The sequence below is a fragment of the Pinus tabuliformis genome, chromosome X, assembly GCF_031772625.1.
Source record: "Pinus tabuliformis cultivar Carrire ecotype Pingquan chromosome X, CPIR1, whole genome shotgun sequence".
In the NCBI taxonomy this organism is placed as follows: domain Eukaryota; kingdom Viridiplantae; phylum Streptophyta; class Pinopsida; order Pinales; family Pinaceae; genus Pinus; species Pinus tabuliformis.
Window position 1 is genome coordinate 1727176705 of NC_142308.1, and position 10199 is coordinate 1727186903.

Consider the following 10199-nt stretch of genomic DNA (forward strand, 5'->3'; position numbering starts at 1 on the left):
AACCATGTAGTGGAAAGCCATGTGTCTCAGCAATGCATGGTCCTTGTCGGCCTTGTCCAGCAGCCTCTCCAAGTGCATGTTCACTTTCTCTAAAACATACTCCCGGTTCTCATCTCTTTGCTCCATAGGTCTACCTTGTGCTGCCATGATGTGTTGCAGATTTTCCTTGATTAGCTGCAACTCTATCTCAGCTTGTCGGTCCTCAAGTCATTTGTTCCTCTACTCTAGGTGTGTCATATTCCATTTGGTTCTCCAATATTAGGCATGTCGGTTGCTAATGAGATAGTTTCAGGTGTCAGTGTGAAGGTGACACCGGCCAAGATAGAGTGATCTCCATGTAGGTGAAGCACAAAAAGATGGGCCAACTCATGATGAAATCGAACATTAGCCACCCTTTGAAAAAACTCAAAACATGATAGATGCTGGAAACATGATATAGCAAGAGGACAGGCCTGCAATTCAGTGAGGGTGGTTGGTTCATCCCTAACATGTTTGCCACTTTTGTGATGTCTCCAAGGAGCCTGTTCTTCTGAGGATGAATCACTTTTTGTTTCCATCTCATACTCTGATGAATGCTCAGATGCCATGACTGTTGTACAAAATACCTTTAAGACAAGATGACTGTTGTGTATGAACTGTGCTTGAACTGCTCTTTTTGGTGTTGTATTCCAATTTCTGCCACCAAGGGAAAAAACAAATGCAACAGGGACTGTTAGGGATTGTTAGGAAGGGGAAAAAATATTGAGGAATGAGAATTATTGGGATAATTTTAATTAGGGAGAGGAGGGGGATTTTATATATGGGAATAAGGTTTAGGGTTTGGGATTAGTTATATAGGGTTGAAGAAATTTTAATAAGGGCTACAGTTTTGGGATGTTGAATGTAATGTAGGATTGATCAACTTGGTGGGGCGGTAGGAGATGAGGCAACAAGGGAGAATGGGGAAGGAGGAGAGTCCTTGGTAACAAAACTGTGAGCTCGGAAACCCTAGCAGCAAATTTTTTTGTGTTGGGTATGAATTTTTGTTTCAACCCTTATCACCCTTACACCACCATCACTCAGCACAGAAATGGATGAAACATTAAGATGTTGACCCTACCTGGAAAATCCACACAAATAAATGGAAATTTGGAGAAATTTCAATGCATTTCACGCCTTTTAGCCCTGTGCACCGCGCCTCCCATGTGCGTCGCGCCTCCCATGTGCGTCGCGCCAATGTAAATTTACATTGGAAATTTTTCCTAGTGCGCCACGCTCTCTATGTGCATCGCGCCTTTTTCCAGGTGACTTTTGGAGGCCTTCCCGGTGTCCAAATTGGGTGCAGGATAGTTTGTTGGAAATTTCGTTGAGTCTACGTTCGAAAACAACCAAAATATTTCAATTTGGAGTTCATTTTCCCTTTCAAAAATCAAATCTACCAAGACTGGTCAAAATGTGCCAAATGAGGCTGCCTAAAGGCAGAGTGCTGTTACAGTAAACTTTTGAATGCCTTCCTCAACTCTAAATTGAGCTTATGATAGCTCATTGGAAATATCTTTGTGTCTAGTTATCATTTGACTCATCAAGCAAGTCATTTGGCGAATCAAGCTAGGAGAGAACTTGATTTTCCCAAGGTCACTTCAGAGGTGCATCAATTCTCCCGAGGTGATTGTATTTTTGACATTTCTATAAAACCATGACACCTGTGTAAAAAGTGAATGAGGTTTTTCTTCCTTGGCCTATTTTGGACAAAACACTCTCTCAGTTTTCAAAAATTCATCTTTTATTGCTTAGAAACATCATTTGAGTGAAACCTATCCTGATGTGTGGAACAAGAGATTTGTTGAAATGAAGCGAAATGAAGGGGATAAGCAGCTTCTAAATTCTTGGGAAAATTCTTGGAAGTAGGGAAGGATGTTAAAAACAAGGGGAAAGTGTAATTTCAAAGATTGAGTGAGGGGAAGGAGTCCAAAAAGGCAAAACATAGGTCCAACCAAGAAAATTGCCAAGTTGTACCAAGAAACTAGGGTTTGTGCGAAAATGAGGAATTTGGGGGATCTCAGTGATGGGAAGTGTTTGATAAGGTAATTTAAGTATAGGGGAAGGTGTATGAACATCAGGATACAATTTTTACCGATGATTTGACCATCCAAGAGAAATTGCCTTCAAAATCCTAGGAAAGGGAAATGACCTTACCCAGGCGCAACTGAAGCATGAACAAGGTGTAAAATGACCCAGTGAAACTTGACATGATAATGACAACCCTCTGAATGATGGTACACTTAGCTGAACGGTGACATGGACAGACCTTTGGAAAACTTTGACAGGAATAAAAGCAAACCCTAGATCTAATGCCTAGTTTACCCTTTGCTTATCAAGCGATGAAAACATGATTGTAAATGATTTCAAGACCGTCTTAATGAACTTTAATAAACAAAGCTGAGCCAGCAGGACATGGCATAAGGGATAAATGAGTGACCAAGTCCTTCCATCAGATTATGGCATGCCCCTAGCAGAATGCAGCTGAGTGAATGGAGCGAGACACCTAAAAATGAGATGCAAAAAGAGTTTTGATCTCTGACGGAGGACTGACAGGACCGAATCTAACATTGGCTCCAATGGAGAATGGTAGCTCCTTGGAGGTGCCAAGAACAGAAGATCTTTGGAAGAGCTATACAGTGCCTTCGTCCATTCGGCTATGGAGTCCATTATTCCGACAAACCAACATGACTCAATTTATTGACTGAAACTGACTCAATGCAAACTGAAATGACTGAAAAAACCGACTCAATGAAAAAGGAAATGACTCATGACTGACTTAACTAAAACAAGAACTGACAAAACTTATTCAATGGTAGTAGTCCATCAAGATTCGAGGGTTTCAAATCATGATGATAGCCACCTCTGTACTAATGCAATATGTACAATCATGTGTAATGTGTCTTCCAATGTAATCAATCAAGTAGATTCCTCCTTGATTGATTCTCTAGATCAGATCTTCTGGTCAACAATAGATACTGGTAACTGGGCCTCCAAAAACATGATTGACCATGATCCCCTTCATCACTGAATACTGAAATAATAACCTTCACTGCTGACTGCAACAAATCTGCCATTGGATCCTGAAAAACATGAAGTCTTTCCTCTTGCTGAAAAAACAAAGTATCTTTTTCTCTTGATTCTGGTCTTTCTTCATAAATAAGAGTATGCTCCTGGTCTTCAAAAAATTCTGAACAAATAGGTGAGCAAATTTCCTCTTCAAAGAACATTTCAAAACATGAGACATATGAGGAAGACTCTGACAGGGAATCCTGAATGGTCTGGTCTGCTAAATTCTGAATATATTGTAGGTCATCTTTATATGATATGATAGCCAGATTGTCTTTGCATTCATCAATCATGAGAAAAGAAACCTCAAATGATTCTTAAAACCAAACACAATCATTTATATCATCTACCATAATTTCACCCAGAGATTTTTCACTTACTTGAACAAAGATCTCATCTCGTTGTTCATAGATGGAATGAGCTACCTCCTTGATCCAGGTGGATATTGGTGGCCACCTGCCAAGTCCACCTGGACCCCCACCATTGTCTTTCTCAGCATTTTCAGCTTCCTTAATTGTAGCACAACTTACTATTTTTAGCAATTTTTCGGGTCCTGAACTTCTGGAGCCGTTTTGAGGCCCTAAACGACGTTTTTTGGGAAATCTGGGGGCAACATGGGTCCATGGACCGATGTTGCCCTTCCCAAAGTGGTAGTGCTCGGATAGATCTTTCTAACGAGCTATTGTACGCGTCAAACGGAGATCGTATGCCAAAGTTACGACCCTGGGAAGTTGATGTACCAATTTACCCAAACGGGGCCCACAGTTTGGCGTTTCATCTCCTAGGGTTAGGTTTTGGAATGTTAAGGGTTTTCCATTGTTTCTCAACAATAAATAGGCCTTCGAGCCTCATTGTAACACAGTTCAGAGGCATGTAGCCATCACATCTCTTCTCAGAGATAAGCTACCATCGCCCTAGCTAGTTTATTTCCATTTCTGTTTGTAAGCATATTTCAGTATTTTCCATTAATGAAATGAAGTATTATTTCCGCTGCATCTTTATGTATATGGTTATCTCTGTAATTTGTTGCGTTCCTGTTTAAATCCGGATCAGTGGTATCAGAGCGGTATGCTTTTTCTCTGTTTTTCTTTGCATGTCCCCAACAAGGTCGGGATATAAGGAGTTAGGGCTTGAACTGGTTGAACCTTTGCAAGACCAGCCTCGCAAATCCCGACGGCCTCCCATGGCGGACGAGAAGAAAGACGAGGGGGTAGGAGATCCCATCAAAATCTTGCTCGAAGAAGCGCTCGAGCGACAACGGAACGCGATGATGGACAGCTTTGCGCAGATCCTTCAGCGGCTACCCAGAAGCGGCGCATCGGCTTCCAGCAGCTCCTATGGAAACGCCACACCCTTTAAGGTACAAGTTAATTTTGAAATCCCCATATTCGAGGGTCAGATAGACGCCGATGCCGTAGATAAATGGTTAAATCTGCTAGAGGGTTATTTTTCTGTTCATGAATTTTCGAGTCGGGAAAAGATTGTTTTTGCTCTTCTCAAAGCAGCCCCCCACGTCAAGGACTGGTGGGAAACCTACTGCGAGCAGAAGGATGAAAGTACTGGCTCACTATTTTCAGCCGCACCCACCTGGGATTCGTTCCGGGATGCCATCAAGGAGCAGTACTACCCTGTCGGAAGCTATGAGGATGAATACATAAAGTGGACCACGCTGCGGCAGGGAAGGGACCAAGACGTGCCGGAGTTCACCAATCTTTTCCATACCCTTCGCACAAAGTTGGGTATCAAGGATTCGGAGCAACATTTGATACTCAAATATCGTGGCTGCCTGCACAAGTACATCCAGGAAGAAATACAGTTCCTAAACATCCCCTCGCTCGGCGCAGCATACCGGTATGCCGTCAAGGTCGAGCAGAAGTTTAAACAAAAGAAGCGAGACTTTGGATCTGCGAATCCAAAGCAGGGGAAAGGTGCCCCTAAACCACAGAACAAAGGACAAAGCCAAGGCGGGACAACCCAAGACAACCAGCCGAAGCTGCAAGCAAAGAGCAACGCCGCGAAGCCGAGAAAGGACACTGGAAAATGGTGCGAGTTCCATAAGAGCTCCACTCACAACACAAGTGAGTGTCGGGCCAAGCAGTCACTGGTGGCTGAGCTAAAGGTTTCAGAATCAGATGCATGTTCCGACTCTGAGTCAGAACCCGATAAGGGGTATGGAAAAGGGAAGCAGATCATTGATGCGGATCCCAGCGCCACTGTTGCTACCGCAAAGATCCAGAAAAATGAACCCGAAGATCCAGAGGAGGAGGAGCGTCTCTTCCACTCCCAGATGTGGGTAAAGGGCTCCCCGATACAGTTCATTGTTGATAGCGGGAGTCAAAAGAACCTCATTTCGGCAGAGGTCGTGAAGCGGTTGGGCTTATCGACCACAGCACATCCACAACCATACACCATTGGGTGGCTTCACCAAGGGCGAGATCTTCGCGTGAGCCAGCAGTGTCGCCTTCCATACAACATCAAGCCCTTCACGGATGAGGTATTGTGTGACATTGCTCCCCTTGAAGTTTGTGATGTATTACTAGGACAACCATACTTGTGGAAGCGACATGCTGTGTATGAATCAAGGCCCCGTGCTGTTATTATTACATTGGGAAATAAGTTGTTCAGGATACCAGAGGTAGCACCACCTGCCGCCATCTCTTTGATTACTGCAAAACAATGCAGTAAGATCATTTCCAAAACCAGGAAATTTGTTTTCCTGATGATACGCCCTCAAGGGAAGAAGAAGACAGTGGCCGCGGCCTCCAAACGGGGTCCCTCTGCACGGCAGCTACAGATGGACAAGATTGTGGAGGAGTACAAAGACATCTTCACCTCCCCGGCAGGGGTTCCTCTGCACTGTCAAGTCAAGCACTCCATCGATCTGACCCCAGGTGCGCCGCTACCCAATGGACCAATTTATCGACGCTCCATTCTGGAGAACAATGATATCAAGAGGCAGATTCAGGAGCTCCTGCAGAAAGGTCACATCCGTCCGAGTTCTTCGCCCTGTGGGAGCCCGATAGTGTTGGTACAGAAGAAGGATGGGACGTGGAGACTCTGTATTGACTATCGGGCGCTGAACAAGATCACTGTTCGTAATAGGTACCCGATCCCGCGGATTGATGACCTCCTAGACCAACTAAAGGGGGCGAAATATTTCAGCAAGATCGATCTGAAGTCAGGATATCACCAGGTACCAATTGAACCCTCAGATGTGTGGAAGACTGCCTTCAAATCGAAGGAGGGCCTCTTCGAATGGTTGGTCATGCCTTTCGGATTGACGAATGCTCCTGCAACCTTTATGAGGCTAATGGATGACATCTTGCGGCCATTCACCAACTCCTTCGTAGTAGTATACTTGGATGACATTCTGATCTTCAGCCAGAGTTGGGAAGAGCACCTCCACCACATCCGACAGGTTCTCCAAACACTACGGCAACACAAGCTATGCGCCAATTTGGAGAAATGCACTTTTGGCATGACCGAGGTTCAGTATCTGGGATACATCATTGATGAACAGGGGGTGCATGTCGATCCAGCCAAGGTCCAAGTCATTCGGGATTGGCCCTCTCCAACCACTCTAACAGAGCTCCGCAGCTTTCTAGGTCTTGCCAACTTCTACCGCAGGTTTGTGTTGGGATTTTCTCATATTTCTTGGCCCTTGAGTCAAGTCACCAAGGGCGGGGCGAAAGCAAAATTCTTTTGGTCTGAATCTCAACAGAAGGCATTCAGGGAGTTGAAGGATCGCCTCTGCACAGCACCAGTGCTCGCGTTACCAGATTTACAACAACCATTTGAGGTCGAGACAGATGCCTCTGACTATGCTATTGGGGCAGTCCTTACTCAACATGGACATCCAGTGGCATATCACAGTGAAACACTTTCAGACACAGTCCGGAAGTACCCCACTTATGATAAAGAGATGTATTCCATTGTACAGGCCTGCCGACAATGGAAGCATTACATTTTGGGGAAGGAAACGGTCATCCACACAGACCACCAACCTCTGCAGTTCATACAGACCCAAGGGAAATTGCAGAATGATCGCCATCAGAAGTGGTCTACATACCTGCAACAGTTTCACTTGAATATCAAGTATAAAAAGGGCAGCACCAATAATGTTGCAGATTGCCTCAGTCGACCACCGATCATGGCACTAACCACCGTGCTCAACTCTTGCGGGCACGAGACTTCTGATTGGCCACTTCTCTACAAAAGCGACCCAGAATTCGGCCACACATACCAGACACTCTTGGAGGGTCGGCAGGTTGCAGATTTTCACCTCCAGGATGCCCTATTATGCCACCTCGGTCACCTCTGTGTTCCTTCAAGCGAGCGTGCCAAGATGATTTGGGAAGCACACTACAGTCGGGCTGCTGGGCATTTCGGGGTCGAGAAAACAGTGGCAGTACTGCAAAACTATTTCTATTGGCCGAATCTTCGACAGGATGTTGGGAAGTACATCCGATCATGTACTGCCTGTGCCATTGCCAAACCGACCATTAAGAAGCAAGGCCTCTATACCCCGTTGCCTACCCCTAGTCGACCTTGGGAATCCATCTCCATGGATTACATGTCAGGCCTTCCTTCCACTAAGCATGGAAATGACTGTGTTTTTGTGGTCGTCGACAGGTTCTCAAAGATGGCCATTATGATGGCCTGCAAGAAGAATATCACAGCAGAAGCCACTGCTAAACTCTTCTTTGAACGAGTGTGGGTGCACTTTGGGATCCCACAGTCTATCATCTCAGATCGGGACAGTCGGTTTCTCAGCACCTTTTGGTCCAGTCTCTGGTCAATGCTGGACACCAAACTCACGAAGTCCACAGCCTTCCATCCTCAAACTGATGGCCAGACAGAGGTTGTCAATAGGATGATTGTGCACATTCTGCGCATGTATAACTCAAAGCATCCACGCACATGGGACGAGAGCCTCCCCTACGTTCAGCACAGCTACAACCGAGCTCTTCACAGCTCCACTGGCCATAGCCCTTTTCAGGTGGGTTTGGGATTCCAGCCACTATGCCCCATTGATGTGGCCATGCCACTTGCAACTACTCACATGAATTCAGCTCATGTCCAGTCCGAAACAGATAAGGCCACCAGCTTCATTGAGCGCATCCAACATATTCGCCAGCAGGTCCATGACATTCTTGAGAAATCAAATGCCAAGTACAAGCAGCGACATGATCAACATCGGGTGCCACACAACTTTCAGGTGGGCGACAAAGTCTGGTTACATTTACAAAAGGAACGCCTTACTGGAGCCTATCGAAAATTGAGACCACTCCGATATGGTCCTTACACCATTACTAAGGCTATGGGAGACAATGCATTTGAGCTCAGCATTCCCCCATTCCTTGGCCTGCACCCAGTATTTAATGTGGACCGCCTTCGGCCATACTTTCCACCATTGCTAGACACATCAGACATTGCAGAACAGCTCAAACCCACAGAATTAAATCCAGATTGCATGGAACAAGCTGCAACTGATCGGATCATGGACACACAGATCAAGAACACTCGCCAACAGAATATCCAACTGTATCGAGTTGTCAAAGCGGGCCAACTCCTTCAGCAGGGCAAGTGGCTCACCAGGGAACAAGTTCAGCAGAAGTTTCCTCATCTCATGGAGGAGCTCAACGCAATGGGGACCATTGCTTCCTAAGGGGGGAGGAATGATCCAGGTGGATATTGGTGGCCACCTGCCAAGTCCACCTGGACCCCCACCATTGTCTTTCTCAGCATTTTCAGTTTCCTTAATTGTAGCACAACTTACTATTTTTAGCAATTTTTCGGGTCCTGAACTTCTGGAGCCGTTTTGAGGCCCTAAACGACGTTTTTTGGGAAATCTGGGGGCAACATGGGTCCATGGACCGATGTTGCCTTTCCCAAAGTGGTAGTGCTCGGATAGATCTTTCTAACGAGCTATTGTACGCGTCAAACGGAGATCGTATGCCAAAGTTGCGACCCTGGGAAGTTGATGTACCAATTTACCCAAACGGGGCCCACAGTTTGGCGTTTCATCTCCTAGGGTTAGGTTTTGGAATGTTAAGGGTTTTCCATTGTTTCTCAACAATAAATAGGCCTTCGAGCCTCATTGTAACACAGTTCAGAGGCATGTAGCCATCACATCTCTTCTCAGAGATAAGCTACCATCGCCCTAGCTAGTTTATTTCCATTTCTGTTTGTAAGCATATTTCAGTATTTTCCATTAATGAAATGAAGTATTATTTCCGCTGCATCTTTATGTATATGGTTATCTCTGTAATTTGTTGCGTTCCTGTTTAAATCCGGATCACTCCTCATGAAGGTCTAGTTCTGTTGAGATAAGGCCAGTTAGGTTTGTACCTCTGTTTTCTCCATTTGTGGCAGCCTCAACCATGCAACTCCCTTTTTCCTCCTCACCATCTGTCTCTTGATCTGATTTAGCATCCCCATTATCTGAGATTGGAACATCATTTTCTTGCATATCATCTTTTATTTCTTCCAGATCTGAAACAAAACTTCTTCTTTCATCAAGCCATATGGAAATGTTCAGCCTGCTAATCTATAAAGCTGCCCACAGGACTGTTGTCCTTTTCAGAAGAGGAAAAATTTCCACCATCAGCTTCTTGACCAGGTTCACACTGCAGATCTGTGTTAACTTGAGCTGGAACATGACTGTTCAAGAATCGCTCTATTTCATCTTCATACAAAGGAGATATGGGTTTTCATTTTCTCTTGCACGAACAATGATTTCCTTCAATATTTTCAAGTGGAGGAGTGTACAAATCTTCCTCAGACTGCTGATCCATTTCATGTGATTCTTGTTGACTGTCAAGATGCAAAATTCCTTCATCTTCCACCGTACTACAATCTTGATTCTGCTGCAAATTTTCATGATCATCTTCATTTTACTGAAATGGGTTTTTACACAGGGCTTCCATGATCTCTTCATCCATGAAATTATCATCTTCATAATATTTTTCAAGGCTTTCAATAAAACCATCAGTGTATTTGCAACAGTCATGAACTAAATTTAATGTTGGATAAGAGTCTTCATACTTCTCAAAGAACATGGCATGAAAACCCTTTAAACAATAAATACAAGCAGACAAAAAACTTTCATA